Genomic DNA, 7019 nt, shown 5'->3' on the forward strand with positions numbered 1-7019 from the left:
AGAGTGAAGCCTAGGTTGCCCGGAACGTAGAAATGACCATTACATTCACACTGGTTGCAATTATTCCTGTTATACGATGGAAAAACTGTTGTATTTTTATTGTATTCTATGCTTCTGGCGTTTAATTCTAAGTCGCTAGCTATTTGATCTTGTGGAGCAACGACCTAGAGTGATGCCTAGGTTGCCCGGAACGTAGAAATGACCAGTACATTCACACTGGTTGCAGTTATTCCTGTAAAACAATGGAAAAACTGTTGCATCTTTATTGTATTTTATGCTTCTGACGTTGACATCTAAGGCTCTAACTATTCGATCTGGTGGAGCAACGCCCTAGGGTGAAGCCTAGGTTGCCCGGAATGTAGAAATGTCCATAACTTTCACAGTGGTTGCAATTATTCGTTTTATACGATTGAAAAGCTGTTGTATTTATATTGTATTTTATGCTTCTGGCGTTGACATCTTAGGCCCTATCTATTCCCTCTGGTGGATCAACACGCTAGAGTGAAACCTACGTTGCCCGGAACGTAGAAATGACCATTCCTTTCACACTGGTTGCAATTACTCCTGTTATACTATGGAAAATCTGTTGTATTTTAATTGTTTTTTATGCTTTTAGCGATGAATTCTAAGTCCCTAGCTATTCTCTCTGGTGGAGCAACGCCCTAGAGTGACGCCTAGCTTGCTCGGAACGTTGAAATGACCATAACTTTCACACTGGTTTCTATTATTCGTTTTATACGATGGAAAGACTGTTATATTTATATTGTATTTTATGCTTCTGGCGATCACTTCTTAGGCCCTAACTGTTCGATCTGGTGGAACAACGCCCTAGGGTGAAGCCTAGGTTGCCCGGAACGTAGAAATGACCATTGCTTTCACACTGTTTGGTATTATTCATTTTGTACGATGGAAAAGCTGTTGCATTTATATTGTATTTTAAGCCTCTGGCGTTGACTTCTAAGGCCGTAGCTATTAGATGCGGTGGAGCAACGCCCTAGAGTGACGCCTAGGTTGCCCGGAACTTAGAAATGACCATAAGTTTCACACTGGTTGCTAGCATTCGTCTTATACGATGGAAAAACTGCTATATTTATATTGTATTTTATGCTTCTGGCGTTGACTTCTTAGGCCCTAACTGTTCGATCTGGTGGAACAACGCCCTAGAGTGAAGCCTAGGTTATCCGGAACGTAGAAATGACCAGTACATTCACACTGGTTGCAGTTATTCCTGTAAAACAATGGAAAAACTGTTGCATCTTTATTGTATTTTATGCTTCTGGCGTTGACTTCTAAGGCCCAAACTATTCGATCTGGTGGAGCAACGCCCTAGGGTGAAGCCTAGGTTGGCCGGAATGTAGAAATGTCCATAACTTTCACACTGGTTGCAATTATTCGTTTTATACGATTGAAAAGCTGTAGTATTTATATTGTATTTTATGCTTCTGGCGTTGACTTCTTAGGCCCTAACTATTCCCTCTGGTGGATCAACACGCTAGAGTGTAACCTACGTTGCCCAGAACGTAGAAATGACCATTCCTTTCACACTGGTTGCAATTATTCCTGCTATACGATGGAAAAACTGTTGTATTTTAATTGTATTTTATGCTTTTAGCGATGAATTCTAAGTCCCTAGCTATTCGATCTGGTGGAGCAACGCCGTAGAGTGACGCCTAGCTTGCTCGGAACGTAGAAATGACCATAACTTTCACACTGGTTGCTATTATACGTTTTATACCATGTAAAAGCTGTTTTATTTATATCGTATTTTATGCTTCTGGCGTTGACTTCTTAGGGCCTAACTATTCGACCTGGTGGAGCAACGCCCTAGAGTGAAACCTAGGTTGCCCGGAACGTAGAATTGGCCATCACTTTCAAACTGGTTACAATTATTCCTGATATATGATGGAAACACTGTTGTATTTTTTTTGCATTTTATTGTTCGGGCGTTGACTTCTAAGGCCCTAACTATTCAATCTGTTGGACCAACGCCCTAGGGTGAAGCCTTGGTTGCTCGGAAAGTAGAAATCTCCATAAGTTTCATACTGGTTGCAATTATTCGTTTTAAACGATGGAAAAACTGTTGTATTTATATTGTATTTTATGCTTCTGGCGTTGACTTCTAAGGCTCTAACTATTCGATCTGGTGGAGCAACGCAATAGAGTGAAGCCTAGGTTGCCCGGAACGTAGAATTGGCCATCACTTTCAAACTGGTTGCAATTATTCCTGTTATATGTTGGAAACACTGTTGTATTTATATTGTATTTTATGCTTCTGGCGTTGACTTCTGAGGCACTAACTATTCGATCTGGTGGAGCAACGCCCTGGAGTGAATCCTGGGTTGCCCGGAACGTAGAAATGACCATAACTTTCACACTGGTTGCTATCTTTCGTTTTATACGATGGAAAGACTGTTATATTTATATTGTATTTTATGCTTCGGGCGTTGACTTCCAAGGCCCTAACTGTTTGATCTGGTGGAGCAACGCCCTAGAGTGAAGCCTAGGTTGCCCGGAACGTAGAAATGACCATTACTCTCACGCTGTTTGCAATTATTCCTTTTACACGATGGAAAAGCTGTTGTATTTATATCGTATTTTATGCTTCTGGCGTTGACTTCTAAGGCCCTAGCTATTCGATGTAGTGGTGCAACGCCCTAGGGTGAAGCCTAGGTTTCTCGGAAAGTAGAAATGACCATATCTTTCACACTGTTTGCAATTATTAATTTATTCGATGCCAAAGCTGTTGTATTTATATTGTATTTTATGCTTCTGGCATTGACTTCTTAGGCCCTAACTATTCGATCTTGTGGAACAACGCCCTAGAGCGAAGCCTAGGTTGCCTGGAACGTAGAAATGACCATCACTTTCTCACGGGTTGCAATTATTCCTGTTATAGGATGGAAAGGCTGTTGTATTTTTATTGTATTTTATTCTTCAGGCGTTGACTTCTGAGGCCGCAGCTATTCGATGTGGTGGAAGAACGCCATACAGTGAAGCCTAGGTTGCCCGGAACGTAGAAATGGCCATTACTTTCATACTGTTTGCAATTATTCCTTTTATACGATGGAAAAGCTGTTGTATTTATATCGTATTTTATGCTTCGGGCGTTGACTTCTAAGGCCCTAACTGTTTGATCTGGTGGAGCACCGCCGTAGAGTGAAGCCTAGGTTGCCCGGAACGTAGAAATGACCATAACTTTCACACTGGTTGCTATTATTCGTTTTATACGATGGAAAAACTGTTATATTTATATTGTATTTAAGCTTCTGGCGTTGACTTCTGAGGCCCTAACTGTTTGATCTGTTGGAGCACCGCCGTAGAGTGAAGCCTAGGTTGCCCGGAACGTAGAAATGACCATAACTTTCACACTGGTTGCTATTATTCGTTTTATACGATGGAAGAACTGTTATATTTATATTGTATTTAAGCTTCTGACGTTGACTTCTGAGGCCGTTGCTATGCGATGTGGTGGAAGAACGCCATAGAGTGAAGCCTAGGTAGCCCGGATCGTAGAAATGTCCATATCTTTCACACTGTTTGCAATTTTTCGTTTTATACGATGGAAAAACTGTTTTATTTATTTTGTATTTTAAGCTTCGGGCGTTGACTTCTAAGGCCCTAACTATTCGATCTGGTGGAGCAACGCCCTAGAGTGCAGCCTAGATTGCCCGGAAGGTAGAAATGACCATAACTTTCACACTGGTTGCTATCATTCGTTTTATATGATGGAAAAACTGTTGTATTTATATTGTATTTTATGCTTCTGGCGTTCACTTCTTAGGCCCTAACTATTCGATCTGGTCGAACAACGGCCTAGGGTGAAGCCTAGGTTGCCCGGAACGTAGAAATGAAAATAACTTTTCACTGGTAGCAATTATTCTTTTTATACAATGGAAAATCTGTTCTATTTATTTTGTATTTAATGCTTCGGGCGTTGACTTCTAAGGCCCTAACTGTTTGATCTGGTGGAGCAACGCCCTAGAGTGAAGCCTAGGTTGCCTGGAACGTAGAAATGACCATCACATTCACACGGGTTGCAATTATTCCTGTTATAGGATGGAAAGACTGTTGTATTTTTATTGTATTTTATACTTCAGGCGTTGACTTCTAAGTCCCTAGGTATTCGATCTGGTGGAGCAACGCCCTAGAGTGAAACCTAGATTGCCCGGATCGTAGAAATGACTATAACCTTCACGCTGGCTGCAATTACTCCTGTTATGCGATTGAAAAACTGTTGTATCTTTATTGTACTTTATGCTTCTGGGGTTGACTTCTAAAGCCCTAACTATTCGATCCGGTGGAGCAACGTCCTAGAGTGAAGCCTAGGTTGCCCGGAACGTAGAAATGGCCATTACTTTCACACTGGATGCAATCATTCGTTTTATACGATGGAAAAACTATTGTATTTATATTGTATTTTATGATTCTGGCGTTGACTTCTAAGGCCCTAGCTGTTCGATCTAGTGGAGCAACGCCCTAGAGTGAAGCTGAGGTTGCCCGGAACGTAGAAATGACCATTGCTTTCACACTGTTTGGTATTATTCATTTTGTACGATGGAAAAGCTGTTGCATTTATATTGTATTTTAAGCCTCTGGCGTTGACTTCTAAGGCCGTAGCTATTAGATGCGGTGGAGCAACGCCCTAGAGTGACGCCTAGGTTGCCCGGAACTTAGAAATGACCATAAGTTTCACACTGGTTGCTAGCATTCGTCTTATACGATGGAAAAACTGTTATATTTATATTGTATTTTATGCTTCTGGCGTTGACTTCTTAGGCCCTAACTGTTCGATCTGGTGGAACAACGCCCTAGAGTGAAGCCTAGGTTATCCGGAACGTAGAAATGACCAGTACATTCACACTGGTTGCAGTTATTCCTGTAAAACAATGGAAAAACTGTTGCATCTTTATTGTATTTTATGCTTCTGGCGTTGACTTCTAAGGCCCAAACTATTCGATCTGGTGGAGCAACGCCCTAGGGTGAAGCCTAGGTTGGCCGGAATGTAGAAATGTCCATAACTTTCACACTGGTTGCAATTATTCGTTTTATACGATTGAAAAGCTGTAGTATTTATATTGTATTTTATGCTTCTGGCGTTGACTTCTTAGGCCCTAACTATTCCCTCTGGTGGATCAACACGCTAGAGTGTAACCTACGTTGCCCGGAACGTAGAAATGACCATTCCTTTCACACTGGTTGCAATTATTCCTGCTATACGATGGAAAAACTGTTGTATTTTAATTGTATTTTATGCTTTTAGCGATGAATTCTAAGTCCCTAGCTATTCGATCTGTGGAGCAACGCCGTAGAGTGACGCCTAGCTTGCTCGGAACGTAGAAATGACCATAACTTTCACACTGGTTGCTATTATACGTTTTATACCATGTAAAAGCTGTTTTATTTATATCGTATTTTATGCTTCTGGCGTTGACTTCTTAGGGCCTAACTATTCGACCTGGTGGAGCAACGCCCTAGAGTGAAACCTAGGTTGCCCGGAACGTAGAATTGGCCATCACTTTCAAACTGGTTACAATTATTCCTGATATATGATGGAAACACTGTTGTATTTTTTTTGCATTTTATTGTTCGGGCGTTGACTTCTAAGGCCCTAACTATTCAATCTGTTGGACCAACGCCCTAGGGTGAAGCCTTGGTTGCTCGGAAAGTAGAAATCTCCATAAGTTTCATACTGGTTGCAATTATTCGTTTTAAACGATGGAAAAACTGTTGTATTTATATTGTATTTTATGCTTCTGGCGTTGACTTCTAAGGCTCTAACTATTCGATCTGGTGGAGCAACGCAATAGAGTGAAGCCTAGGTTGCCCGGAACGTAGAATTGGCCATCACTTTCAAACTGGTTGCAATTATTCCTGTTATATGTTGGAAACACTGTTGTATTTTTTTTGCATTTTATGGTTCGGGCGTTGACTTCTAAGGCCCTAACTATTCAATCTGTCGGAGCAACGCCCTAGTGTGAAGCCTAGGTTGCTCGGAAAGTAGAAATGACCATAAGTTTCATACTGGTTGCAATTATTCGCTTTATACGATGGAAAAGCTGTTGTATTTATATTGTATTTTATGGTTCTGGCGTTGACTTCTGAGGCACTAACTATTCGATCTGGTGGAGCAACACCCTGGAGTGAATCCTGGGTTGCCCGGAACGTAGAAATGACCATAACTTTCACACTGGTTGCTATCTTTCGTTTTATACGATGGAAAGACTGTTATATTTATATTGTATTTTATGCTTCGGGCGTTGACTTCCAAGGCCCTAACTGTTTGATCTGGTGGAGCAACGCCCTAGAGTGAAGCCTAGGTTGCCTGGAACGTAGAAATGACCAGCACTTTCTCACGGGTTGCAATTATTCCTGTTATAGGATGGAAAGGCTGTTGTATTTTTATTGTATTTTATTCTTCAGGCGTTGACTTCTGAGGCCGCAGCTATTCGATGTGGTGGAAGAACGCCATACAGTGAAGCCTGGGTTGCCCGGAACGTAGAAATGAAAATTACTTTCATACTGTTTGCAATTATTCCTTTTATACGATGGAAAAGCTGTTGTATTTATATCGTATTTTATGCTTCTGGCGTTGACTTCTAAGGACCTAACTATTCGGTCTGGTGGAGCAACGCCCTAGAGCGAAGCCTAGGTTGCTCGGAATGTAGAAATGACCATAACTTTCACACTGGTTGCAATTATTCGTTTTATACAATGGAAAAACTATTGCATCTTTATCGTATTTCGTGTTTCTGGCGTTGACTTCTTAGGCCGTAACTATTCGATCTGGTGGAGCACCGCCCTGGAGTGAAACCTAGGTTGCCCGGAACGAAGAAATGACCATAACTTTCACACGGTTTGCAATTATTCCTGTTATAGGATGGAAAGACTGTTGTATTTTTATTGTATTTTATACTTCAGGCGTTGACTTCTGAGGCCGTAGCTATCCGATGTGGTGGAAGAACGCCAAACAGTGAAGCCTAGGTTGCCCGGAACGTAGAAATGACCATAACTTTCACACT

This window comes from Calliopsis andreniformis, unplaced genomic scaffold (genome assembly GCF_051401765.1).
Source record: "Calliopsis andreniformis isolate RMS-2024a unplaced genomic scaffold, iyCalAndr_principal scaffold0004, whole genome shotgun sequence".
Lineage (NCBI taxonomy): Eukaryota > Metazoa > Arthropoda > Insecta > Hymenoptera > Andrenidae > Calliopsis > Calliopsis andreniformis.